The sequence below is a fragment of the Ricinus communis genome, chromosome 8 (assembly GCF_019578655.1).
Source record: "Ricinus communis isolate WT05 ecotype wild-type chromosome 8, ASM1957865v1, whole genome shotgun sequence".
In the NCBI taxonomy this organism is placed as follows: Eukaryota; Viridiplantae; Streptophyta; class Magnoliopsida; order Malpighiales; family Euphorbiaceae; genus Ricinus; species Ricinus communis.
Genome location: NC_063263.1, coordinates 14,629,614 through 14,647,742, shown reverse-complemented (window position 1 = coordinate 14,647,742; position 18,129 = coordinate 14,629,614). Strand labels below are relative to the sequence as shown.

The 18,129-nt window shown below is 29.9% G+C and overlaps 1 pseudogene; it reads right to left on the bottom strand.

Moving 5' to 3' along the window:
- Positions 1–13,095: 13,095 nt before the first annotated feature.
- Positions 13,096–14,448, bottom strand: LOC107262614 (annotated as a pseudogene).
- Between the last annotated feature and the right edge of the window lie 3,681 nt (positions 14,449–18,129).

Genomic DNA, 18,129 nt, shown 5'->3' with positions numbered 1-18,129 from the left:
CTCACATATTACAATTTCTTTTTAGGTTGCATAATACTTCTCAAAGTTTGTACTCTTTATTTTAAAGAGTAAGAATTTTAAAAGTAAAAAGTTTTATTTCATTTCAATATAATCTTTAGAGTATCTAAAAAAAAAAAAAAACTGCATATCCAGTACATTCTTTATCTATCAAGGTCTTCTTATAAAGTAAGATTGAAATGAATTATTTTAAAGAGAAAAAGACATTGGTTAATGAAATATATTTAATTTTATTAATTGAATAACTCAAGTAAGATGATTCAATTTTGGAATAATTTCTAAATGAAAAATATTAGCTTATTTTCATTCATCTCGATATATGTACATAAATTAAAATACTCATACAAGCATATAAGAATACATGTATCTGTGCATCGACAGGTTGCGATTTCTACTTAGGTTGCTGTAGACTAAAATATTTGTTTCTGTCATGTCCTTAATATCAGTTCATTTCTGCTTAGTGGCATATCCCAATTGTAATAAATTCCAAGATTTGTATTTTTTTATTATGCATCTCTTGTTTTATTTCAGTTCAGTTTTGCAAGAATTTGAGTTTTTTTTAACCTTTTGCTATTTAGATTGCATAAGACATTTCAAACTAATAAATGAAATTGAGTTTTGGATATTTTCATCAGCTAAAGTTTTTCGCTTTGGTTTTTTTTTCCCAAATTTATCTTAATAAAATGAAATTGATTAAGAAAAAGATATCTCAAAGTTTATACTCATAAAGTTTCTTTTTAGGTTGTATAAGACATTTCAAACTCACAGGTTACACTTTTTTTTAGGTAGTATATTACTTCTTAAATTAATCTTACTTTTAAAGAGTAAGAATATTGAAAAATACTTAATATTAAGAGTAAAAAAGTTCTATTTTAGTCCAATGCAATCTTTAGAGCATCTAAAAAAAATACAAATCCAATATACTCTTTATATTTCAATTTTTTTAATTATAAGTCTTCCTATAAAGTAAGATTCAAATGGATTGTTTTAAAGAAAAAAAAGGCATTGTTTAATAAAATATATTTATATTTATTAATTGAATAACTTAGCAAGATAATTCATTTTTGGAATAACTTTAAGATGACAAATATTAGCTTATTTTCATTCATCTCAATATACATATACAAATTAAAATACTCATATATGCAAATAAAGATACGTGTATATGTGCCTCGACAAATTACAATTTCTTCTTAGGTTGCTCCAACCTAAAGCATGTGCTTTTGTTGTGTCCTTATTATCAGTTTATTTCAGCTTAGTGGCATATTCCAGTTTTGATAAATTCCAAAATTTGTATTGTTTATTATGCATCTCTTGTTTTACTTGAGTTCAGTTTTCAAGAATTTGAGTTTTGTTCAATCTATAACTATGTTGTATTAGTTCTAGGTGGGCTATTTTCATCGGCCAAAGTTTATTGCTTTGGTGTTTCTTCCCTTCATTTATCTTAATAAAATGAAATTGATTATATATAAAAAAAATACATCTCAAAGTTTATGTTCTTGAAATTTCTTTTTAGGTTATATAAGACATCTTAAACTCACAGGTTATAATTTCTTTTTAGGTTGCATAAGAATTCTCAAAGTTTGTGCTATTCATTTTAAAGAGCAAGAATTTTAAGAAATACTTAAATATTAGGAGTATAAAAGTTTTATTTTAGTCCAATGCAATCTTTAGAGCATCTCTAAAAAAACACATATCAATACATTCTTTATACATCAAGTTTTTTAATTTAAAAAAGTCTTCCTATAAAATAAAATTCAAATGAATTGTTAAAAGAGAAAAAGGCATTGGTTAATGAAATATATTTATTAATTGAATAACTAAACAAGATGATTCAGTTTTGGAATAATTTCCAGATAGTAAATATTAGCTTATTTTCATTCATTTCAATACACACACAAATTAAAATACTTAAATATGCAATTAAAATACTTAGATATGCAATAAGGATACGTGTATCTGTCCCTCGATAGGTTATAATTTCTTTTTTAGGTTGCTAGAGCCTAAAGTATGTGTTTCTGTTGTGTCTTTATTATCAGTTTTTTTCATCTTAGTGACATATTTCCAGTTGTAATAAGTTTCAAGATCTGTATTTTTATTATGCATCTCTTGTTTTACTTCAGTTCAGTTTTGCAAGAAGTTGAGTTTTGCTCAATCTTTTGCTATGTTATATTAGTTCTAGGTGGGGTATTTTCATCACCTACAATTTATTGCTTTCGTATTTCTTCCCGTCATTTATTTTAATAAAATGAAATTGAGAATCAAAAAAAGACATCTCAAAGTATATATTTTCAAAACTTCTTTTTAGGTTATATAAGACATCTCAAACTCACAAGATCCAATTTCTTTTTAGGTTGCATATGCATTCTCAAAGTTTGTGCCTTTCATTTTAAAGAGTAAGAATTTTAAGAAATACTTTAATATTGGCAGTAACAAGTTTTATTTCATTCCAATGTGATTTTTAGAGCATCTAAAAAAATACATATCCATTATATTCTTTATATATCAAGTTTTTTAATTATAAAAAGTCTTCCTATAATTGAATAACTCGGCAAGATGATTGAGTTTTGAAATAATTTCCAAATGACAAATACTAGCTTATTTTTCATTCAACTCAATATACGTACACAAATTCAAATACTCCTACAAGCATATAAGAATACGTATATCTGTGTATCGACATGTTGCAATTTCTACTTAAGTTGCTGCAGACCAAAGTACGTGTTTCTATTATGTCCTTAATATGAGTTTATTTCAGCTTAGTGGTATTTCCAGTTGCAATAAATTCTAAATTTTATAGTTTTATTATGCATTTCTTATTTTACTTCAGTTCAGTTTTGCAAGAATTTGAAATTTGTTCAATCTCTTGCTATATTGTATTAGTTTTCGCTAGGGTATTTTCATCACCTAAAGCTTTTGGTGTTTTTCCCCTTATTTATCTTAATAAAATGAAATTTTATCAAAAAAGATATCTCATCATTTATTTTCTTTGAATTTCTTTTTAGGTTGTATAAGACATCTTAAACTCACATGTTATAATTTCTTTTTAGGTTGCGCAAGACTTTTCAAAGTTTGTGCTCTTTATTTTAAAGAGCAAGAAGTTTAAGAAATACTTAAATATTAAGAGTTAAAAGTTTTATTTCTATCCAATGCATAGAATATTTCCAAAAAAATACATATCCAATACATTCTTTATATATCAAGTTTTTAATTATAAAAAGTCTTCCTATAAAATAAGATTCAAATAGATTGTTTTCAAAAGAAAAAAGCATTGTTTAAACATGTGTTTTTGTTGTGTCCTTACTATCAGTTTATTTCAATTTATTGAAAAATTCTAGTTGTAATAAATACCAAGATTTATATTTTTATTATGCATCTCTTATTTTATTTCAATTCGGTTTTATAAGAATTTCGATTTTGTTCAATCTCTTGCTACGTTGTATTAGTTTGGTAGGATATTCTCATCACCTAAAATTTATTGCGTTGGTGGTTTTTTTCCTAATTTTTCTTAATAAAATGAAATTGATTATCAAACAAAGACATTTCAAAATTTATACTTTTTAAATTTCATTTTAGATTGTATAAAATATCTTAAAGCTTACAGTTAGAATTCTTTTTTAGGTTGGATAAGATTTCTCAAAGTTTGTACTCTTTATTTTAAAGAGCAAGAATTTTAAGAAATATTTAAATACTAAAGAAAAAAGTTTTATTTTAATCCAATCCAATCTTTAGAGCTTCTCGAGGAAAACACATATCCAATATATTATTTATATATCAAGTTTTTTATTTAGAAAAAGTCTTCCTCTAAAGTAAGATTCAAATAGAATGTTTTGAAGAGAAAAGATAATTTTTATATTTTTTAATGAAATATATTATTAATATTAATTAAATAACTCAAAAAGATAATTCAATTTTTAAATAATTTCTTAGATGATAAGTATTAACTTATTTCATTCATCTCATACACGTACACAAATTAAAATACTCATAAAAGCATATAAAGATATGTGTATCTGTGGATCGATAGGTTACAACTTCTTATTAGATTATATAAAACATCTAAAAGTCACAAGTCACAATTTCTCTTTAAACAACAAATTTTTTTAAGAAATACTTAAATATTAATAGTAGAAAGTTTTATTTCAATCCAATACAATCTCTAAAGCATCTATGAAAAAAAAAGGTATCTCTAACACATTATTTATCTGTAAAAAAATTTTAATTATAAGACTTCTTTCTGGAAGGAATTCTAATAGACAGTTTTATGGAAAAAAGACAAATTTTTATTTTAATAAAATATTTCTATTCTTGCCGTTAAAATTGAGGATAGGGATTATAATAGGATTTAGTCCTTAACTGATGATTTTATTTTCCCTGATAAATAATGCTCCATTAAGTAGGTTTAACTAAAGATAATGCTGTATTAAGAGAGATCCAGTTCCTAGCTGTTACGCGCAGGAAAACGCCTCAGGAAATTAATTCGTTTTTAATTTCTTTTTTTCAGAAGCAAATTATGATGGTGCAGGTCAAACAGATGGTTTAAACAATATTGAATCTTATTCCTCTCGTCTTCTTTTCATTTCTTTTTTTCTTTGTTGAACATTTCCTATAGTCTTCGCCTGTTGAATTAACAATGGCTCTGTTAAAGAAACGTCAGCACCAGTGCCGCTATCTAAAAATACAACACCTCTACTCCTATCACAGCTACTATTCTTCACTTGTCGCTAACCTTGTCTGTGACAACTTATAAAGTTAAAACTAAAAAAATAAGGTTTAAGACGAGAGAAATTTTAAAAGAAATTATCTTGACAGAATTGAAAAATATGTCAGACTGTTTAGATAGCTATACAAAGCAAATAAAAAATAAGGAGAAACTCTACTATTAACAAACTTTTCAAACAATAAAGACCTATTCTAAAGGAAAGAGTCCCATGAAAACTGGGATTTTATTAACTAGCCAATGATTGACTAAATCCTAATAATTCCTCCTTTAAACTAAATGCTGAAAGATATTAGTTTATACTGTTCTTTGTGCAAATTCCAAGCATCTTACGCAGCTTCAGAAAACATCCAACTTGAGTGGCTTTGTCATCACATCAGCAATTTGTTCCAAAATATTGCAATGAACTAGTTCTATCATTCCTGCTTGTGCAAGTTCTAGAAGGAAGTGAAAATGAACATCTATATACTTGCTACAACTATCCATTACTAGATTTCTTGAAAGCTTGATTGTAAAACTACTTTCATAATTGTTATTGTCTCTTGTTGAGTTTGATCAAGTGTTATGAGCACTCTTTTTAACCAAATTGCTTGACAAGAACACGATGCCGCAGTGATGAATTCAGCTTCAGTCGTAGACAAACTTATAATTGGTTATTTTTTAGAGGACCACGATACAGCTCCACAACTAAAAAGAAAGACATTTCCTTATGTATTTTTTTTATTATCCAAATCACCAGCATAGTCACTATTATTGTATGCTATAAGTCCATCATTTCCTCCCTTTTTGTAGAAAATTCCATACTCAGTTTTTCCTTGTAAATATCTTAACACTCTCTTTACTAGTTGTAAATGAAGCTGAATAGGATTCTCCATATATCTGCTCAAGAGACTTATTGCAAACATCATATCTAGACGAGTTGCAGTAAGATACATAAGACATCCCACAATTTATTTATTTGAAATAAGCCTCGTCTACCTTAGTTCCACCTTCATCTTTACAAAGCTTGAAAATAGGAACAATTGGAGTTTGAATAGAATTGCTTTCATTCATTCCAAAAAGCTGCAACACCTCTTGAGCACACTTTCTTTGACCAATAAAGATTCCACATGATTCTGCAAGATTTCGAGACCCAGAAAATACTTCATTTTACTAATGTCAGTCATATCAAACTCATGCTTCATTGAGTTCTTGAACTGAGCAAACATCAACTCATCATTTCTTGTAAAAAGAAGATCATCAATATATAAGCTTACAAAAAGTATATACTGCCCTCCATGTTTTGTTTAACAAAGAGAATATGCTCATAATCACACTTTTAAAAATCTTCCTTTATGAAATATGCTTCAATTCGGCTGTACCAAGCACGTGGAGCTTGTTTAAGCCCACTTAGAGCTTTCCTCAACTTGTACATTTTCTCCTCCTTTCCCTTTTGAATGTAACAACAAGGCTGCTTAACGAAAACATCTTTAACTAGTTCGCAATATAAAAAAGCAGACTTTACATCTAACTGATTAATAGCCCACCCTTTTTGTGCTACAAAAGCAATCACCAATCGAACAGTCTTTATACGAGTCACCGGAGCAAACATTTTTGTGTAATCTATACCATACTGTTGAGCACATCCTTTCATGACCAGCCTTGCTTTAAACTTGTCGACTTCTCCCTTTTCATTAAGTTTGGTCTTGTAAACCCACTTTACTCCAACTATTTTGACTCCATTTGGTCGATCAATTAATTCCCATGTGCCTTTTTTCTCAATCGCCTCAATCTCAGCATCCATAGCATTTCTCCATCTTTCACTCTTGGATCTGCAGCAGTTGTATGTAAAGAAAAAAATGTTGCCTCTTCATCAGACAAACCTTCACCTGATACATAATCTTGCAACCAAGTTGATCTCCTCCTATTCCTCCCTTCAATGCAATCGGGAGAAGTTTCTTGATTAGTTGCAAGAGACTCCTCTGATTGTGTATCAACAACATTTTCTTCTACAAATAGTTTTTCAATTACATCATTTTCATCATCTTCCCATTCCAGCTCATAAAAAATGCTTGCTTCATGTTACTTGTTTCATTCCCACTCTTCACTTTCTTTAAAAAAACTATATTCTTGCGCACTATAATCATTTTTGAGATAGGATCATAGAGCCTGTACGCCTTTGAATCCTCACTAATTCAAAGTAAAACACACTTCAAACTTTTCACATCCAATTTAGTTCTTGAACTGCCAGATACATGAACATAGGATTGGCAGCAAAAATTCTAAAATGCTGAACTGACAGCATAATTTCGCTCCAGGCTTCTTCAGGTGTTTTGTCCTTCACTGCCAGAATTGGACTACGATTTAAAACATGCACAGCCCTATTTACTACTTTTTGGCTAGAATATTTTAGGCACATTCTTTTCAAAAAGCATACTATGAACCAAATTCATGATGGTGCGATTTTTTTGTTCTGCAATGCCATTTTGTTGCGGTGAATATGCAACTGTCAATTGTCTTTGCACTCCATGTTCCTTGCAGAAATCGTTGAATTCTCCAGATGTAAACTCTCCACCACAATCTGTACACAGCCTTTTGAGGGACACATCTATTGCTTTCTCAACATGTATCTTGAAACTTCTGAAAACATTAAGAGCTTCTGATTTTTCTACCAAAAAATATACCCATATTTTTCAGCTAAAATCATCAATAAAAGTAATCAAATACCTTTTCTTGCTATTCGAGGCTGGCTTAATTGGTTCGCAAATGTCAGCATGTACAAGCTACAAGATCTGTCAAGCTTTCTAAGAGCTTTTCATTGGAAACGAATCTCGATGTTGTTTTCCCACGAGACAGTCCTTGCATATTCAGAGAATAGCTCTTTGGCACATTTCTATTCTCAGTCCTAGCCATCTCCATGGTGAACTGAAGAGAATCGTCAGAACGGAGAGGATCGAGGAAGAGAACGACCTTATCAACAGAACAAAAATAAGAAGAAGAAGCATGACTTTTCCATGACATGGCAACTACTAAAGGACACTTCATCTACCATACCGATCTATCTGCCTTTGAAGTTTCTAAAATACCTCTACCACTGCCATGGTCTTCGTCCATTTCAGGACTGTCTTTTTTCCGTTTGTTTCGAGATAATACTTCTTTATCCTTCGCCTTTGTAGTATCCAGTTTTGATTTCTTTGATTTTACTTCCTACTTCCAACTCTCTTCTCTTTCGTCTCTCATATTTGCACTTCCCCTTAAGTGATGATTTATAGATTGAGGATTCTGCAACCAGATTATGACAAGGTACTGAAAAGAAAAAAAAAGTAATGCAATCATAGTTGGGGTTGGGGAATAGAAAATGCTTTTCACATGCAGAACAAGTGGAAGGTGACACAAGTGGGTATCTGGTTATTATAGTGTATAATGTACTAAAAGGAATAAAAGATCTTTTAATATGTATCTTTATATGTCCATATGTGTATGTGAAATATTTTGATGTAATTTTAAAAGGAATATTTATACATACTAATGCAGTGTTTCGTTTAGAGATTTTGTGCAATTGATAGTAGCTATTTGGTAAGACTTAAGAATCAATAAGTGCTAATTAATTTAGTCTCATTCAGTTGATGATTTCATTAATTTTATTTTAAAATTTTTTCTTATCAGTTGATAATAAATTCAATCTTTTTTTATTTATTTGGATAAAATTATTTTTATTAAAACTTATTAATAATTGTCATATGACCCGACCTGTGGGCCTGTGACTGGCACTAGAGAATAGGTAGGCTTAAGGCCACCAGATCTCGTAGTAAGCCTGACTATTCACTAATTCAATCAAATTGAAATTCGGACCAAATCCAAAGAACTTTTTTCACAATTAACCTTAAATCAACGAGTACTATAAATTAAATTTGGTCTGCCAGCATGATTAGGCGAAACTTGAATTTATATAAAATTACAAACTGATAAGTCTGAAATTTTTACTGAGAGAATCTAGAATTTTACAAGTCAAACATACCAAAATCAATTACATTAACCTGATGATGAAGGAGTCGGACTGCTAGATAAGAACTGCAAGAAGACTAACAATCACCTGAAAAATAGTGAAATTGATACTATCAGCCTTGAAACAAATTAAAATAAAGTACGTGTCATGCTATGCTTCTGTAAAATAAAATAAATTTTATTTCATACTACGAGACGGGGTACCTCAGTAGAACCCTAGTCTCAACACTAACATCTCGACTCTTTGATTCCAACAGAACTGGCGCCCATAGAGCAAAGCTCAACCAGGGTCCTTAAATATAGTTCTGTCACTTAAGTTCTCACTAACAGTCTTAGCATTTCGGCTCTCTTACTCCAATAAAACTGTCGCCTAGAGAACGAAGCTCGACCAGGATCCTTAAGTCCAGTCTGATCACTTAGGTTTCCAATAAAGCCGGCGCCTAGAGAGCATTGCTCGACCAGATACCTTTACTCCGGCAAATTCACTCTACTCAGCCTAGAGAGTTAAACTCGACCAGGACAAGTTCTAAACTCACCTTTTTAAATTTATCAACCTTTACCATTTTATTTTTTATCTCTGATTCATACTGGTGCGCACGCGGTCCTGATGCAATCTATCAGGTGGCATGTTCTATTGCCCGTCTCATCCCGAGTCGACACAAAAATACAAAACCATAATGCAGAAAATGAAACATATATGAATAGTGATTAAATAAATAATTAAAATATTAAATTATTTAATCAGAACTATTACGTAAAAATCTTAACATGGCAGGTGAACTAGATATATGACTTTAACTCACAGTTCTGACAACCTTCTAGCTCTGCTCTGATGTCTCAGGTAAAGCGAGCCGAACTGACAAATTTATCTAATCACGGGAACAATTTAATTAGAAAAAGTAAAATATTTGACAATTAAATCTAAAAAAAATAAAAAAATTATACTCTTTAAAATAAAGAGTACCATTGAGAATTCTCTAAAACTCTGCTTTTTATGTCATTAAAAATTTGATGAATTTCTAATAAATATCATCACATGTAATGAAAATTAGAATTTCATTATCAATAAAAAAATATTTAAATAATAATACCAATTAACAATGTTGCTATTACCCCGAATATAAAAAAACAATAATTTTCAGTCTTAATATATGAATAAGAATAAGCACAAGTCTTTAAAAAATTTATTATATAGGATTTGGGATTTGAATTATAGTATATCATTAAGAATTAGGACTATAGAATGACTCAAAATGGATAAAATCAGCATAACGTTATATCTTTTTCATGTGCATGTGCAGCACATAGATTTCATATTAGGTTCATTCTATTAAATAAAAAATATCCAAAATAGAGGAAGAAGCCTACTAGGAAAGGCATATATTTAAGGTACGCTTTTAATAAATGTTTTCCCTCATTGTATAATCATAATTCCACGTGCCACTATTGTTGGCATATATTATTGAACATGGGTGTTACATAGTATAACATTATCATATTATAATTATTATTATTCCATTTGATATATTTAACATGTATCAACGTATGAATGGGTCAAGTTATTTTTTCTACATTTTCAAATAAGCAACTACATATTTCAATGAAGAATGTACAAATAAAAGATAATATAATGAACAATTATTCAAAAGTTAATATATATATATAAATATATATATATATATATATATATATATATAATTTAAATTATTTTTTAACTAGGATTATAACAATATTACAAGTTTAACTAAAAAATTAATATAATTTATGTATAAATTTCTTTAAGTGGTACCATGATGTCATCAACAAATTGTTTTCCTTGCGTATAGTTTTTTAATCTAAATACTATACTATATAAAATATGTAGGAATGTTTTAGATTGTATTAAAAATTCTATATGTAAATAATAAATCCATGAATAAATAAGTCCCATAAAATTATTATATTTACTCAAAATTTTGCTTAAAAATTGCGGAGTTACTAAAATATAGAAATCAATCATTTGCAACGCATAGTGAGTAAATAAGTAAACATATCTTAACTTATTAATAATTGATAGAATGCTGAATGCCCTTTCAAAATAATATTTTATTTATTTTAATTTTTTAAAAGAAATCTTATATAATTCGAGTTAGGTTTGAATAAATCATTTTAAATTTTAAATTATTTAGATTTTACTATATCAAATTTAGGTAATTTTTTTTAATTTTTCTATAATTAGAAAACATACAACGACAAATTACTTAACTAGTTGAATGCACACATTTTTCTTAATCTTATTTTGTATTTATGGAACTAATTTCTTTCTATCTAAAGATATTTTCCTAAATACTATTTAAATTTGCAATAGTAGAAATGGAAATTTTCTATGGCCTCTTTTCATTTGAACTTTTTATATTTTCATGAGTTTATGATTCTCAATAATTATCTAATTATATTTGTAAGTTTATATTTTCTTGTATGAATAAATTAAAGTCGATATTTTCATCCCAAAAGAAAATATAAAAGTCATTGCTTATCAAAAATCACATGGAAATTTGTTCCACCCACTTGAACTTTTTGTCAGAAATTATTATTAATTTAAAATATGTCCAAAAGATTTTAAAAGTATGTAAAAGCATATGTTTTTTCTTTAGCTTTCTCATTTTTGTGCAATTTTATTTTAATTAAATTTTTAAACAATGCCAAGAATTATTTATATCTGAGAATCTATCTAATTTTTTGATAATTGAAATTATTTTATTTATTAAATGGGAAAAACATGAAATGGCCCGACTAGTCAATTTTTATGAAATTTCACATTGATAAAAGCTTGCCTTAAATCCTTTTTAAATTAGTTAATTTTTGTCCAAGGGACAAATAAATATAATAGAAAAATTAAATTTGACATATTCAATATATATAATTAATTTTTTTAAAAGGAGATGTATAGAATTATTTTTGAGTTTTATTTAATAGTTTAAATCTTTAAATAAAAGATCAAAAAATTTGAGTTTGATCCTTGGTCAATATATATTTTATTATTAACTAAGAGGGTGTTCAGTTCAGAAATTTGATGCAGATAGCTGTTTTTCTCTAAATAACTATTTTAAAAGCGTTTGATAAAGATTTAAGAAATAGCAGCTGATAGTTGATTTAGTCTCAATCAACTGTTGATTGTATTAACTCTATTTTAGAATTTCTTTTATCAGTTATAGCTGATTTGATTTTTTATTAAATTGAACATTATTATCCTTATTAAAAATTATTAACAATAACTTATTTTAAATTGATATCATATAATTAAATTTTTTATTTTAAAATAAATAATTATTGTTTTAAAATTATTTTTAATAGTTAAATAATTATAATATTTAGAACTATGGCGCTTGAAAATAGAAATTGTTTATTAATAGAATTTAAATTTAAAGCTCTATTTTTAAAATAATTTTTATAAATATTTTTAATAATAAATACAATTGAGCTAAAAAATCAACTATAGAATTTTAATTATTATAAGTTATTTTTATTAAAATGTAACATAAATATAATATAATAAAATAAAATATATTTAACAATAAATTATACTTTCAATGGTCATTTAACATACTAACAAATTCTACTAGACGGTTTAATTTATCAATCATCAGCTACCAGCTATCAACCACCAGATACTAGCTGCATTGATCAACTGAACAAAATATGCCCGAAATAATTTAGCATAAATTAGATAGAATTCTGATTATTTATACTTTAAGTTTAATAGGTATTTGTTTGGAAAGCTAGGTTAGAGATATAAAACGGATCTTTAGAACGTATTTAATGGCTTAATCTTTTTTTGACAGCATCAAACTTGGAAAGAAAGAAACTAGTCACTTTCTAAATCAAACAGGCTACTGGAAATACAGTTTTGCTAGCCGTTAAAAAGTCTGTAGGTTTAAAAAATTATTTGTATATCAGTAATAGTCATTACTGTGAATACATTATGGAAGTCTGGAGGAATTTGTAATTGGTTCTTGACGGTTAAAGCTCTGCGTAAATTTTCAAGTTTTTTGCAATAAATCTTTCCTTTTGGCTTGATAAAAAAAATAAAAATTCATGTAAATCAACTTGAGAAACACATTTGATGAGATCAAAATATTTGCTCGTTGGTTTTTGTGCAGATATTCAAACTTCATATGTTCTGTGGAATTAAATATATTTGAAAGTTCAAGAATGATGGCTCTGGCTGAGATTGTTGCTTTAAGAAAGCACAAGCTATATATGTGCTCTTATTGAATATTGGACTGCAATCACTTGCTGTCCTTTTAATTACAGATATAAAAGTGTCCTTTTTTTATTTAAGCAACTATATACATAGCAGGACATACACACACTGAAACAAGATACGTATTCTATCAAAGTAATGGTAACCACTTTTGGTTTGGGCTTTCAACAAATGACCATATAATTATTTGTCGAAGGCTCGGATCCGATCCTTTGACATCTAGTACCAGTCCATACTGCAAATTCCAAATGGTTCCGTCATTGTTAAACATCCATCATTGGCCTGAGGATCCACTACAAGACATGATATTGACGACTGCTCCTTCCACAACATCACTAGTAAGACAGTTATCTAGGTTTTGCTGAGGCCGTATTGTACCATCTCCATAAAGAACCCATGCTTGCTCAGCCTTCTCAGTTGCACACTCCTGTAACCACACGTTTCCACTATTTTCTTGCAAGCATAAAGCATTGAACCCAACAATGAATGTTATGAAAGGTTCTGAATTATTAGTAGGAAGCCAAGCTTGACTGGCGGCATAGATGTTGGTCTCCACTGTAAGTGTGGTACCTTGTTCTCCTGATGTTGCTGCCAAAACTAGACCAGATTTGGGATTTATAATGGTCCAATTGTCCTATACTTGCCAACAGGTGGCATCAGTTACAGCAGTATCGCAATTATATATCATCACGGAGTCTCCCGGATTGTATCCGTTAGTGGTCAAACACTTGTTATTACATCGAATAGTACCATCTCTTTTTAAGGTCCAAAGCTGATTCTCATCTGTATAATAATCGCATGGCCATAACTGTACTGCATTCCCATCGGGGTATTATTCCATCCCTAACATCGATACATAAACCATTTCAACCTGTAATATGCATTGTGGGCTTAGGATCTTCACATACTTCATCATCAATAATTCGCACAACTGGCTTTATAAGCAAAGTAAACTGAGAAGATGGTCGCGCTGCGCTTTTATATATCATGAGAGCTATGTAGCTTCTTATTATCGTCACGTTGTCCACACAAATCTCGCTACCGTTACGTTTTTGCAATAGAACTGGACCGGTAAAGGCTCCCTGGTTAAACACTTGGACTGCAGTGGAAAGTGCATCCCAGCTATTCTCAAGTGTAATCACGCTAGGATCTGAGGCAGATATTCGTTTGTACCGAATTCTCGTCCTCATATCTCTTTTGATATGCTAGAATCTTATTGCTTCTGAAATCATTTGGATGGAAACTATGAAGGAATGAGCCAGAGTTGGAAGCTGAGTGCCACGGGTGGTAAAAGTGAATGTGTTGAGTTTAGGCCAACTTTTAGAGAAACAATTCGAGATCTACTTGAAGAATGGTGTATTGGTGATGAAAGACAACAAAGGTAATCTAATTGCTAAGGTTGAGATGACTAAAAACATAATATTTATTCTCAAACTTCAGTCTGAGTATATGAAGTGCTTAAAGGCAAGTGCATCTGATTCATCCTGGCTTTGGCATCAAAGGCTGGGTCATTTAAATTTCAACAGCTTGAAGCAATTGGCTCAAGGGAGAATGGTTCATGGTCTACCTCTCTTTGATCATCCTTATCAGTTGTGTGAAGGATGCATGTACGGAAAGCAATTCAGACACAGTTTTCCGCAGGAATCATCTTCAAGAGCATCGAAGCCTCTTGAACTTCTCCACGCTGACATATGTGGTCTAATTAATCCAACTTCTTTTAGTAAGAACAAAGATTTCTTACTGTCTATTAATGATTTCAGTCGCAAAATATGGTTTTATTTTTTGAAGCAGAAATCTGAAGCTTTCGAAGTATTCAAGAAGTTCAAATTGTTGGTTGAAAATAAGAGTGAATGTTCTTTAAAGACATTGAGAACTGATAGAGTTGGTGAATTCACTTCAAACCAATTCAATAATTTTTATGAATTTCATGGCATCCGGAGATTGTTGGCTGTGCCAAGATCACCTCAGCAGAATGGTGTTGTGGAGCGCAAGAACATAACCATCCTTAACATGACTCGAAGCATGTTGAAAAATAAACAAATGCCTAGAGAATTTAGGTTGAAGCTGTCGCATGTGCTGTATATCTGTGTAACATATGTCCTATAAAGAGTTTGCAGAAGTCTATACCACAGGAAGCATGGAGTGGAAGAAAGCCAACTCTTTCTCATCTTAGAGTTTTTGGTTATGTTGCTTATGTTCATGTTGCGGATGAAACCAGAATTAAGTTTGGATGATAAAAGTGGAAAATTCATTTTGTTGGATATGATGCAAAGTCTAAAGTCTACAAGTTGTACAATCCGACAAGCAAAAAGATTATCCTGAGTCGAGATGTCAAGTTTGAGGAAGCTGATGGATGAAATTGGGAGAATCAATCAGAAAATTATAATTTTTTTCCAATTTTTGATTATTCAGATCAAGATGTTCAACATTTTAATTCTGATGTACAGAACTTGACACTTCCAAGAACTCCGGCAAGTATTCAAGGAGATTCAAGTCGTTCAAGATCATCTGAAAAACCTACAAAGATGAGAAATCTGTAGGACATATATGCTAACATTGATGAAGTTTTAGATTTTGTTCATTATTGTATTTCGCAGAGATCTTGAACCAATGAATTTTGAAGAAGCGATGAAAAATGAAAAATGGAGAGTAGCCATAGATGACGAAATAAAATCAATTCAAAAGAATGACACTTGGGAATTAACAATCTTTCCTAAGGCAAGCAAGTTGTTGGTGTGAAATGGATTTATAAAAAGTTAAAAAGAATGAAAACGGAGATGTCGAGAAATACAAGGCTCGACTTGTTGCAAAAGGGTTTAGCCAACAACATGGAATTGACTATGATGAAGTCTTTGTAGTAGTTGCTCGATTGGAAATAATTTGTTTAATCATTGCTTTAGCTGCACAAAAGAGATGAAGAATTTTTCAAATGGACGTGAAATCGGCGTTCTTGAATGGATACTTAGAAGAAGAAGGATATCTAAAACAACCTTTCAGATATGTTGTTAGAGGGGAAGAAAACAAAGTTTTAAAACTGAAGGTACCTTTGTATGGATTGAAGCAAGTACTAAGGGCATGGTACAACAGGATTGATGATTATTTCAAAAAGAAAAATTTTCTGAAATATCCTCATGAATATTCTCTTTATTCTAAGAAGAAAGAGAATGGTGATGTTCTTGTGGTGTGCTTGTATGTTGATGATTTGATCTTTACAGAAAAATAATTCAGCAATGATTGAATAATTCAAAAAGGAGATGGCTGCTGAATTTGAGATGACAGATATAGGGTTGATGTCTTATTATCTGGGAATCAAAGTGAAACAAACTAATGATGGCATTTTTATTTCTCACAAGAGCTATGTAAGAAAGATCTTAAAGGAGTTTGGCATGGAGCAATGTCAGCTTGTCAGCACACTAGTTGAATGTGGAGTAAAGCTGTCAAGATATGATAATACTGAGAAGGTGAATCCAATTTTGTTTCAAAGATTTGTTGGAAACTTGAGGTACTTGACTTGTACTAGACCTGATATTCTTTATGGAGTAGGACTTATTAGTCGCTACATGGAGGCACCAACAGATTCGCACATGAAGGCTGGTAAAAGAATTTTGAGATATGTCGAAGGAACTTTAGATTATGGTTTGTTTTACTCACCTTCAAAAAGTTTCAGTCTAGTAGGCTATAGTGATAGTGATTGAGGAGGTGATATTGATGATCGAAAGAGTACAATGGGTTTTGTGTTTTCTATTGGAGAGACTGCTTTTACATGGAGTTCAAAGAAGTAATCTATTGTAATTCTTTCAACTTGTGAAGTTAAGTATGTTGTTGCTGCTGCTTGTGTTTGTCATGCCACATGGTTAAGAAAGGTGTTAGAGGTGCTATTGGTTTCAAACGAAGAACTAATTGATATTTTTATTGATAATAAATCGTCTATAGCATTGAGCAAGAATCCTATTTTACATGTTAAGAGTAAATACATTAATAGAAGATATCATTTCATCAGAGAAAGTATCCGTAAGAAGGAAATAGAGCTGAAGTATGTCAAGTCGCAAGATCAACTTGCTGATATTTTGACGAAGGCATTAAAGTTTGAAGATTTTGCCAGATTAAGAGCAAGACTCGGTTTGATCTGAAATTAAATTTAAGGAGTGTTGAAAAACTAAATTTAATTTAATAATCATTATGTATAGTTTTTAATGCTTAAGTTATGAAATTAAAGAGTCACCTATTAAATATGTAAGTTACATATATATTCATTAAGCGTGTAACTTATGTATTAAATATATGATGTTTAAGAGTTGTAGGTTACCAAAAGACTTCTTGGCTACTAAGCCGATAAGTATATATACTTATTCTTATTTTCTACAACACTCTCTGTACATTTGCTCCGTGGCATCAACAGTGGTAAAGCTTACAGTTGGGAATGTGTAGCTTACAGTGGCATTGAATTACCACCCCAAGGCTGATCCCAAGCAGAGCCACGTTGCCACTGCGTATATCCACACCATAGTGTTTCCTTTCAGTTTCATCTCCAATTGTAGCAATTCTTGGAATTTTTTTAGTTGTCCAAATACATCAAGATTCTCTTAAAAATATATATAGCTCACTAATCAAATAAAAAATAAATATAAATACTTAATCAAGAAGAACGAACATATACAATTAATCAGAAAATGGCATGCATAAAATAGAGAAAGAATCTAAAGATGCATGCTACTTCTTTTTAAATTTTCAGTAACGGACTGAACCATAAATTATCAAATTAATTAATTAACTTGAACCTAATCAATTAAATTGCTAGAACTCGTTTGCCTTTCACTTTGTGTATGTTGATTACTGAAGAAGGAAAACCCGTCTAATTAAATTAATCAAATTACACTAAATTCAGATAATTCATTTGTAAATGGCACAAATTTGCAAGAATATGTAAATGACTAGCTGATCTAATTAATTGATGCAAAACATACTACACAAAACAAATCAATAAACATTGAATCCCCAACAAATGGCTTTTTCGTGAACCTATTTCCCACAAATAATTTATATTGGATCATCTTAGAATCGTATTGAGAATCAGTTACCTGTCTATCATGCAAAGAAATTAGATCAAATTATAAACTTTCCCATTTTCCTTTGCTTTGTTTCTTAGAATTAAATAAAATTATCC